We start from the raw sequence: 12020 nt of genomic DNA on the forward strand, positions 1-12020 counted from the left end.
ACTAAGTATTTGAGTGTTTGAAAATTTTAATGTGTACTGCACTACATACGAAAAAGAAAATATGGAACCATTTGCTGCCTCCCACATGCTAGGTGGTTCGTCTCACTTATTCCCTAACAAGTTTTCTTAACTTCTGTCCTTCAGATAGTTGTTACACAGATAGCTGTTAAACTGTTGTAAAGGGACAACAGTTTATGTTACCTAAAACATATGAAAGTGATGCTGGGTCTGAGGAGAGGCAGCTTGGTCTGGGGTCATTTCATGGGTCCTGCCGGTTTAGCTGCTTTCAGGGTTCTCGAGCCCCTTCTTGACCATCACCATGGAAGTATCACCATTGCAGCCCATAAATAAAAATATGCAAGTCAACAAAATAAAAAAAATGAAGATGCTAACAAAAGATTGTCTATTGAAAGGATCTATCAAAAGAAAACACAGTTGGAGCATATTTTGCTCCACCCGGACACTTACATTGGCTCTGTGGAATTAGTGACCCAGCAAATGTGGGTTTATGATGAAGATGTTGGCATTAACTATAAGAATGTCACTTTTGTACTGGTTTGTACAAAATCTTTGATGAAATTCTAGTTAATGCTGTCGACAACAAACAAAGGGACCCAAAAATGTCTTGTATTAGAGTCACAGTCGATCCAGAAAATAATTTACTTAGTATATGGAATAATGGAAAAGGTATTCCTGTTGTTGAACATAAAGTTGAAAAGATGTATGTCCCAGCTCTCATATTTGGACAGCTCCTAACTTCTAGTAACTATGATCATGATGAAAAAAAAGTGACAGGTGGCCAAAATGGCTATGGAGCCAAATTGTGTAACATATTCTGTACCAAATTTACTGTGGAAACAGCCTGCAGAGAATACAAGAAAATGTTCAAACAGACATGGATGGATAATATGGGGAGAGCTGGTGAGAGGGAACTCAAGCCCTTTAATGGAGAAGATTGTACATGTATCACCTTTCAGCCTGATTTGTCTAAGTTTAAAATGAAAAGCCTAGACCATTGTTGCACTAATGGTCAGAAGAGCATATGATATTGCTGGATCCACCAAAGATGTCAAAGTCTTTCTTAATGGAAATAAACTACCAGTAAAAGGATTTCGTAGTTACGTGGACATGTATTTGAAGGACAAATTGGATGAAACTGGTAACCCACTGAAAGTAATACATGAACAAGTAAACCACAGGTGGGAAGTGTGTTTAACAATGAGTGAAAAAGGCTTTCAGCAAATTAGCTTTGTCAACAGCATTGCTACTTCCAAGGGTGGCAGACATGTTGATTATGTAGCTGATCAGATTGTGACTTAACTTGTTGATGTTGTGAAGAAGAAGAACAAGGGTGGTGTTGCAGTAAAAGCACATCAGGTGAAAAATCACATGTGGATATTTGTAAATGCCTTAATTGAAAACCCAAACTTTGACTCTCAGACAAAAGAAAACATAACTTTACAACCCAAGAGCTTTGGATCAACATGCCATTTAAGTGAAAAATTTATCAAAGCTGCAATTGGCTGTGGTATTGTAGAAAGCATACTACACTGGGTGAAGTTTAAGGTCCAAGTTCAGTTAAACAAGAAGTGTTCAGCTGTAAAACATAACAGAATCAAAGGAATTCCCAAACTGGATGATGCCAATGATGCAGGGGGTCGAGATTCCACTGAGTGTATGCTTATCCTGACTGAGGGAGACTCAGCAAAAACTTTGGCTGTTTCAGGCCTTGGTGTGGTTGATAGAGACAAATATGGGGTTTTCCCTCTTAGAGGAAAAATACTCAGTGTTCGAGAAGCTTCTCATAAGTAGATCATGGAAAATGCTGAGATTAACAATATCATCAAGATTGTGAGTTTTCAGTACAAGAAAAACTATGAAGATGAAGATTCATTGAAGACTTTGTTATGGGAAGATAATGATTATGACAGATCAGGACCAAGACAGTTTCCACATCAAAGGCTTGCTGATTAATTTTATCCATCACAATTGGCCCTCTCTTCTGTGACATCGTTTTCTGGAGGAATTTGTCACTCCCATTGTAAAGGTATCTAAAAATAAGCAACAAATGGTATTTTATAGCCTTCCTGAATTTAAAGAATGGAAGAGTTCTACTCTAAATCATAAAAAATTGAAAGTCAAATATTGCGAAGGTTTGGAGACCAGCACATCAAAGGGAGATAAGGAATACTTTGCAGATATGAAAATAAATCATATCCAGTTCAAATATTGTGGTGCTGCTATCAGCTTGGCCTTTAGCAAAAAACAGATAGACGATAGAAAGGAGTGGTTACCAAATTTCATGGAGGATAGAAGACAATGGAAGTTACTTGGGCTTCCTGAGGATTACTTGTATGGACAGACTACCACATATCTGACATATAATGACTTCATTAACAAGGAACTTATCCTGTTCTCAAATTCTGATAATGAGAGATCTATCCCTTCTATGGTGGATGGTTTGAAACCAGGTCAGAGAAGGGTTTTGTTTACTTGCTTCAAACGGACTGACAAGCGAGAGGTAAAGGTTGCCCAATTAGCTGGATCAGTCACTGAGATGTCTTCTTATCTACATGGTGAGATGTCACTAATGATGACCATTATCAATTTGGCTCAGAATTTTGTGAGTAGTGATAATCTGAACCTTTTGCAGCCCATTGGTCAGTTTGGTACCAAGCTACATGGTGGCAAGGATTCTGCTAGTCCACAATACATCTTCACAATGCTCAGCGCTTTGGCTTGGTTGTTATTTCCACCAAAAGATGATCACACATTGAAGTTTTTATACAATGACAGCCAGCGTGTTGAGCCTGAATGGTACATTCCTATTATTCCCATGGTGCTAATAAATGGTGCTGAATGAATTGGTACTGGGCGGTCGGGCAAAATCCCCAACTTTGATGTTTGTGAAGTTGTAAATAACATCAGACATTTGATGGATGGAGAAGAACCTTTGCCAATGCTTCCAAGTTACAAGAACTTCAAGGGTACTATTGAAGAACTGACTCCAAATCAATATGTGATTAGTGGTGAAGTAGCTATTCTTAATTCCACAACCATTGAAATCTCAGAGCTTCCCATCAGAACCTGGACCCAGACATACAAAGAACAAGTTCTGGAGCCCATGTTGAATATCACTGAGAAGACACCTCCTCTCACAACCGACTATAGGGAATATCATACAGATACCACTGTGAAATTTGTTGTGAAGATGACTGAAGAAAAACTGGCAGAGGCAGAGAGAGTTGGGCTACACAAAGTCTTCAAACTCCAAACTAGTCTCACATGCAACTCTATGGTGCTTTTTGACCATGTAGGCTGTTTAAAAAAAAATGACACAGTGTTGGATATTCTAAGAGACTTCTTTGAACTCAGACTTAAATATTACAGATTAAGAAAAGAGTGGCTCCTAGGAATGTTTGATGCTGAGTCTGCCAAACTGAATACTCAGGCTTGCTTTATCTTAGAGAAAATAGATGGCAAAATAATCATTGAAAATAAGCCTAAGAAAGAATTAATTAAAGTTCTGATTCAGAGGGGATATGATTCAGATTTTGTGAAGGCTTGGAAAGAAGCCCAGCAAAAGGTTCCAGATGAAAAAGAAAATGAAGAGAGTGACAATGAAAAGGAAACTGAAAAGAGTGACTCCATAAAGATTCTGGACGAACCTTCAACTATCTTCTTGATATGCCCGTTTGGTATCTAACCAAAGAAAAGAAAGATGAACTATGCAGACTAAGAAATGAAAAAGAACAAGAGCTGGACACATTAAAGAGAAAGAGTCCATCAGATTTGTGGAAAGAAGACTTGGATGCATTTGTTGAAGAATTGGAGGCTGTTGAAGCCAAGGAAAAACAAGATGAGCAAGTCGGACTTCCTGGGAAAGGGGAGAAAGCAAAGGGGAAAAAAGCACAAATGGCTGAAGTTTTGCCTTCTGCATGTGGTCAAAGAGTCATTCCATGAATATCTATAGAAATGAAAGCAGATGCAGAAAAGAAAATAAAAAGAAAATTAAGAATGAAAATACTGAAGGAAGCTTTCAATAAGATGGTATAGAATTAGAAAGCCTAAAACAAAGATTAGAAAAGAAATAGAAAAGAGACCCAGGTACAAAGACAAAGAAACAAACTACATTGCCATTTAAGCCAATCAAAAAAGGAAAGAAGAGAATTTCCTGGTCTGATTCAGAATCAGATAGGAGCAATGATGAAAGTAATTTTGATGTCCCTCCACAAGAAACAGAGCCACGGAGAGCAGCAACAAAAACCAAATTCACAGTGGATTTGGATTCAGATGAAGATTTCTCATATTTTGATGAAAAAACTCAGGATGAAGATTTTGTCCCATCAGATGCTAGTCCACCTAGAACAAAAACTTCTTCAAAACTTAATGACAAAGAACCGAAACTGCAGAAAAGTGCCCTGTCAGATCTTGAAGGTAATGATGTAAAGGATAGTGTATCACTGTCGTCAAGCCCTCCTGCTACACATTTCCCAGATGAAACTGAAATTACAGACCCAGTTCCTAAAAAGAATGTGACAGTGAAGAAGATAGCAGCAAAAAGTCAGTCTCCCAACACCACTACCGGTGCAAAAAAAAAAAAAAAAAAAAAAAAGAGCTGCCCCAAAAGGAACTAAAAAGGATCCAGCCTTGAATTCTGGTGTCTCTCAAAAGCCTAATCCTGTGAAAACAAAGAATCACTGCAAAAGGAAGCCATCCACTTCTGATGATTCTGACTCTAATTTTGAGAAAATTGTTTGTAAAGCAGTTGCAAGCAAGAAATCCAAAGGGGAGAGCGATGACTTCTATATGGATTTTGATTCAGCTCTGGCTCCTCGGGCAAAATCTGGATGGGCAAAGAAACCTTAACATACCTGGAAGAGTCAGATAAAGATGATGTGTTTTAAAATGTGAGGCAGTTATTTTAAGTAGTTACCTTATTGAGCCCAAGACTGGTTTTAAAGTTACCTGAAGGTGTTAACTTCCTCTCCTCTGAATTTAGTTTGGGGAAGGTGTTTTCAATACAAGACCATCAAAATGAAGTGAGTAGAGCCCAAGTGTCCTTTAGCTTTTTTGTTTGTTTTGTTCTGTTTTTGAGATGAAGTCTCACTCTGTTGCCCAGGCTGGCGTACAGTGGCATGATCTTGGCTCTCGGCAACCTCTGCCTCCTGGGTTCAAGCAATTCTTTTTCCTCAGCCTCCTGAGTATCTGGAAGTACAGGCATACCACCAAACCTAATTTTTGTATTAGTGGAGATGGAGTTTCACCACGTTAGCCAGGCTGGTCTCAAACTCCTGACCTCAGGTTATCCACCTGCCTCACCTCTCAAAGAGCTAGGATTACAGGCCTGAGCCCCTGCTCCCTGCCTTTTTAGCTTTTTATAGTACTGTCTAAATATTAACCATGGAAATTGTTCTCTGTTTTCTTTGTGTTTGAGACTGCTTTCTTTTGTCTTTAAAACCTGATTTTAAGTTCTTCTGAACTCTAGAAATAGTTATGTGGTCACTTTAGCATAAAGCAATGTATTTATTAACCATCCATTAAGCTAAAACTAGAGCAGTTTGATTTAAAAATGTTGCTCTGCCTCCTTTCCTACTTTTAGTAAATATGAGATACAGCATAGTTAATTCTCTGTTTTATCTTAGTTTTATACATAACTCACCCTCAGATAGAACTTTATGGTTCTAGTACAGATACTCCACACTCAGCCTTTTAATGTGTCAAATTTTTGTTTAAGCAAGGAGAAATTGCTTATGTTCTTCATCTTCTCAAATCATCAAAGACTAATGAAAAATACTTTGTGTCTATAACTTGACTTCACACAATCAATAGAATGAAGAAAATTAGACCAGTTATGTGATGATTTCAGCTCTTAACTGTCCCCTCCGGCTGCCCCTGAGTCTGAATCTCCCAAAGAGAGCAACCAGTTTCTAAAGGGCACTGGATTGCAGAAGACTGGGGGACTACATTCACTCCAAGATCTTAAATGTTATATTGATAACCATGCCCAGCAATGAGTGATTAGATTCATATCTCCATAATTTCAATTTGTAACTTTTTAAAGACCTGTCTACATTGTTACATGTGTGTGACTTGAGTGATGTTATCAGTGTTTTTGTAAATATTTACTATGTTTTTCTATTAGCTAAATTACAACAATTTTGTACTTCAATAAAATGTTTCAAACATTGAAAAAAAAAGAAAGTGATGCTGCCTCACTCCCCTCTTCCTCCTCTTTGCTGCTTGCTTCCATTCCTCGCTGAGCTGGATTTACTGAATCAGTTTGACACAGCGATTAAAGTTGGCCTAGACACAAGAATTCTATCAACTCAAGAGATTGCTTGCTTAACAATGTCTGCCATCTGTTGCCCTGCAATCCAGTGTTTGTGTAAATTAACCCTTCCATCTTGCTAGACTGCTACTCTGAACTATTGAATTGTTTCTGAAAGGGGGAATGAAATGGTTCTTTAAACTTGTGTCAACTGTTGGTTGTCTGTCCTCTTCTCCTAACACATGTACTATCCATTCTTGAATCCTTAAAAAAATAGTTTAAAAACATATTTTGTAAAAGAAAAAAAGTTCCCTCCTATCTGCAGCTCTCAGTCTCTTAGTTCCTCTTCCCTGGAGGTAACCAGCCATTATTATTTGTTGATGTTTACTCTTAATAACTTGTGTTATTAAGGTAAAATTTGAACTAAGCATGGCCTTGATTAGTATATTGAACATGTCCAGAAAATACCACTCCCAGAGGTCAACATCTGATTCAAGAGATAAGGGATAAGGTATAAGGGAAGGGGGGAAAGCCGACAGTCACCAGCGTCACCTGCTTCTATGTAGCCCACAGTCCGAAAGGCTGGTCTCACTCCCACCAGTCCCCTCCAACTCAGTGCTGAGTGTATTTACAGGCAGCCCACGACCAGGGCTGAGAACTTGCCCCAGACCACGAGCCTCCCTGTTGAGAAAGCAAGTGGACTCACAGGTTTTTGGCATCTCAGGGAGCCTGCAGCAGAGATCCAGTTCCTTTAAAGTTCTGTTGATTCTCTTGGCTTTCCTGGTATGTTCCCGTGGTAGTTCTTAGAGCAAAAGTTTACAATGTGAGTCTCCACTGGCTGCTGTGTCCATCCAAGTGGGAACTGCAAGCTAATCTTGCCTCCTATCTGCCATCTTAATCTCATCAAGTGTAGTGACTTTTAAATTAATCTATGTTACTGTGTATATCCATAATTCATTCCTTTTTGGGTAGTATTCTGTTGCATGGTTATGTCACAATTTTTTAATCAATTCTTCTATTGATAGACATTTAAATTGTTTCCAGCTTGGGCTGTTATTATTCTTCAGATCTTGGTTCAAATGCCCCTTCCTTTTGCCTCCTCCCACCCCTGGATAAGATTAGGTCCTCCTGTTGCACACTGTCCCAGCTCCCTGTCGTGTAAGTGTGTCATTATACGTCTGTAAATTTAGGTGATTAATGCTGTTTCCCCCTCCATCAGACTGTGAGGAAGGGATCTCCCTTGTCTTATTCACAGTGACACGTACTAGGGACTCAAAAAATGTATGTGGAATGAATGAATGCCAATCTGATTGACTAAGCCCCCTCTAGCTAGAGAGGGAATTTACCAGCTAAATATCTCAGGAAAAGAAGGCAGCTAATTAGCAATTCATTAGGACCCATTTTCACGTCTATAGTCAATGCTAATCACTTGTTTGCTTAAAACAGGAAGTTCTGCTCTCATTAAATCCATTACTAAATGAAAATGTTTCTCATGGAAGTCTGGCCTCCCACAGTGGAGTGTAAACTCAAGGATTGCACCCCCTATTTTGTGTAAACTTCCCAGAAATCAGCAAAGCAGGTGCTCACAAGCTGGAAATACCCTGGGCTAGGACCCTAGTGCTTGCTGCCAGTGGGAACTTAGGAGCCTGGCCATTTAGCCCTGGCTGGGAGTGGTCTGGTGAGGGTGAGCTCTGCCCATCATCCCTCATCCACCCTATTGCACCCTGCAGAAACACCCCAGAGAACAACTTCCCTATGGCAATGATACCCACCCATTACTCACGCACCTATTGGGTGCCTGCCAGATGTACAGCCCAGGCCACCTCTGGGGGATTGAACAGAATGGCCTCCTTTCCTGCAGGTTCACCTTTTCTCTTCATCTTCATTGCCCTCTGCCCCCACTGTACATCAACACGAGTAACACCGTAAATGTGTTTGAGCCTTTGTACCTGCTGTTCCCTCTGCCCAGAGGGCCCATTCCCTGTGTGTACTTGAGGGGCAAATACTGCAACGCTAGCTTGATGGTGTCTCGAAGCCTCCTGATTGCCTTTTGGTTCAACCTCTGTGCTGCCATTTGTACTTTTGAATATCATCATCCTGGTCACCATCAACTCTACCAGAGTTGGTGGTGACCAACTCTGGTAGAGCACTTCCTAGGGACCAGCCAGTCTGTGAGTCTATCACTCTATCACTTTGGTGTCCCATGCTCCAAGGGAGGTACTGTTTTTCCTTTCCACTTCATCAAGGCTAAGAATCTGGAAGATACTTTCCCAAGGTCACACAGCAGGGTCAGGATTCAAACCTAGGCCATCTTGTCTCCAGAGCCCATGAGCTTAACTGCTGCTCCCTACCTCCTTCCAATGCAGACTTTTATTGCTGTCTTCTCACACTAACTTGCCTTGTTTAGCTCTCCTGTAAGCCGAGCTCCTAAGAGGGGATACACATGTCATTATCTCTGGGGCTGGCATGTAAGAAGCCTCAAAAAATATTTGTTGAAGTTTCCAACCAGCAGATTTCATATCCTGTTCCATAAACCCTGTTGTAACTGATTGTGCAACTGATCTGGTGTTGTCAGCCTCCTTCCTGTCTTTGCTCTTAGTGCCTTTGGAGCAGTCACTGGATATGACAGTCATCAGGACCATGAGATGAAGCAGCAAGTCATGACCCTGTCGTGTGTCTGTCAGATGCTGAAGATGCAGAAATGAACATGACTCCTACATGAGAAAAAGGCTACAAGCCCCAGGCAGAGCTGTGGCGAAGGATGCAGCAGAGGGTGGCATCGCAGTGTCCTGAGAGCCCTGATTTCAGCAAGGGTAGTCAGGAAAACCTGCCTCTCTTGGGGTTCTGAGTGAGCTCAGATGAGATAAAGCATGGGTGGGAGATGATCTTCTTGCATGCCAACAGGGATACAACTCATCCCGACAGGCATCCTTGCCATGATTCCTTTGCTTCTTCTTTTTTTTTCTTTTGAGATGGAGTTTCACTCTTGTGGCCCAGGCTGGAGTGCAATGGCACAATCTTGGCTCACTGCAACCTCTGCCTCCCGGGTTCAAACAATTTTCCTTCCTCAGCTTCCCAAGTAGTTGGGATTACAAGTGCCCACCACCACGCCTGGCTAATTTTTATATTTTTAGTAGCGATGGGGTTTCACCATGTTAGTCAGCCTGGTCTCGAGCTCCTGACCTCAGGTGATCCACCTGAGCCTTCCAAAGTGCTGGGATTACAGGCATGAGCCACCTCGCCTGGCTGCTTATTTGGATTAAGCATTGCTTCCCCTTCCCCCAACCCTGGTTCCTCTTGAGAAACTGCAAAGTGCAAGTGAGGGGCCCAAAGTGATGTTAGGGCCCTAACACCAAAAGCAAGTTTGCATTGAATTATAGACCCATAAATGCCTTATTTTGATAACTTTCTTTGTGTGAGTGGATAAGTTACACATATGTAGGTTTTTTTAAACATGTCAAGGGTATACGAGGTACTTATGAGAAGATTCTCATCACTGATCCTGTTACTCTTTCTAAAAGCTGAAGGCTGCCACTTGGGTGTCCTTTAAGAGAGCCTCCACACACGCAAGTATCCCTTCCCCATACGCAGCAGCATTACTACGCTTGTCTTTTGTTCTCCCTGCCACCTTCCCTCCCTCCCTCCCTCTCTCTCCCTCTCTCTCTTTCTCTCTCTCTGTCTCTTTCTTTTGGAGTCTTGCTCTGTCACCCAGCCTGGAGTGCAACGGCAGAATCTCTGCTCACTGCAACTTCTACCTCCTGGATTCAAGTGATTCTCCTGCCTCAGCCTCCAGAGTAGCTGGGATTACAGGCACCCGCCACCACGCCAGGCTAATTTTTGTATTTTTAGTAGACATGGGGTTTCACCATGTTGGCCAGGATGGTCTCAAACTCCTGACCTCAGGTGATCCACCCACCTTGGCCTCCCTAAGTGCTGGGATTAGATGCCAGAGCCACCGTGCCTGGCCACTGCTTATCTTTTCCTTTAATAATATATCTTGATGCTACACACAGAGAGCTACCTCATTATTTTGAAAGGCTATATGGTACACTACATGTGTTTATGAGGCACTTATTTAGCCAGTACTCTCTGGATGGACTTTTAGATTGTTTCCAGTCTTTCATTAATGTAAACAATGCACCAACACACACTTTATTCATCAGCTTTGCACACGACAAGTAAATTCCTAAAAGCAGAATTGCTGTCAAAGGGTATGTGCATTTAAAACTCTGATAGCTATTGCTGTTTTAGTTTTTATTCTTTTAAAGGTAGACTGCCACATGTAGCGCCCCATTTGAATGTGTCTGGAGCCTTGGAAGCTTGACTACCTTATGTTCTCCTATAATGGGCCTTGAGAGCTTATTTGGAGGTTCTAGCAAGGGAGCTCACCTACTCGTATACCCTTGACCAACCCTCCTCTGTTGGGAATGGTCATCCTCTTTGACAGAGCATGCAGCTTCAGGAGGGACACACAAGCAGTGGTAAGGAGGAAGAGGACACCTGCCTAGCCAGCCAGATCAGCCAAGTCAACTCTGGCAATCAAGGGGATGACAGATGTCACAGCCAGTCACCCTCACATCCTGGTTTATTCTTTTAAAATGCTGCATAGGCTGTGTGCAGTGGCTCATGCCTGTAATCCCAGCACTTTGGAAGGCCAAGGTGGGTGGATCACCTGAGGTCAGGAGTTTGAGACCAGCCTGCCTGGTCAACATGGTGAAACCCCATTGATACTAAAAATACAAAAAAAAATCAGCTGGGCGTGATGGCGTGGGCCTGTAATCCCAGCTACTTGGGAGGCTGGGGCAGGAGAATTGCTTCCTGGGAGGTGGAGGTTGCAGTGTGTTGAGATCACACCACTGCACTCCAGCCTGGGTGACAAGAGTGAGATTCCATCACAAACAAAACAAAACAAATGCTGCCCAATATTTTGGGCGGTTGTACCAGAGATCATTTAGTCCATCTCTGCTGTACCAGAGATCATTTAGTCCATCCCTCCCTCCCTCCCCTGTTCTCTTTAATTTTCTATTTACTTTGAGGAAACAGTTAACAGTAACATTTCATGACTTTGGAGTGCAGTGTCACAATCCTAGCTCACTGCAGCCTCAATCTCCTGTGCTCCAGCAATCCTCCTCCTTCAGTTCCCTGGTGGAAGTCAAACTGTGCTACAGCTCACAGGTGACCTTGGGCACTTTCTTCCCCTCCCAGTGCCTCAGTCTCTCTGTCTAAAGGTTTTCAACCAATCAATCCCCAAGCATCGTTTCACCTCCTCAACATCTCTAATTAGATAATATAATGTTGGCAAGTTTATGGGGAGACAAGGAGAGGGACCCTGCCTTGTTCATCACAGCTGGAGCTGTGGATTACAGGCATGAGCCACCATGCCTCATGGCATCTGATGTATCACTCTTCAGTATAGCTCAGGAGAACTTCTGTGTTGTGGGGGGCACTTTAGTCTGTTTTGGATGAAGTGTTCAGCACTAGGATTAGCTTATTTCCTGTCTTCTATTTCCACTCTTTGGATATTAAGGAAAAGCATTAAGCATGAAGCCACAAATACGGAATACTAGGCATTCCATATTTGTAAGTTTTTGTAAATTAGGAAGAGTGTTGCAGTAAATTGCCTATGCATGTAAACCTTTGTGTACATATGTGAGTATTAAACACCTGAGAGGCAGAATTGCTGATCAAAAGGCGTGTGCATTCAAATTTGGTCGAGACTGCCCAACCAGTCTCCAAAGACCCTGTGCCA

General features: G+C 41.8%; 1 pseudogene; it reads left to right on the top strand.

Moving 5' to 3' along the window:
* Positions 1-319: 319 nt before the first annotated feature.
* On the top strand, positions 320-4907 carry LOC100410098 (DNA topoisomerase 2-alpha pseudogene; annotated as a pseudogene).
* The last annotated feature ends 7113 nt before the right edge of the window (positions 4908-12020 follow it).

This window comes from Callithrix jacchus, chromosome 12 (assembly GCF_049354715.1).
Source record: "Callithrix jacchus isolate 240 chromosome 12, calJac240_pri, whole genome shotgun sequence".
Taxonomy (NCBI): domain Eukaryota; kingdom Metazoa; phylum Chordata; class Mammalia; order Primates; family Cebidae; genus Callithrix; species Callithrix jacchus.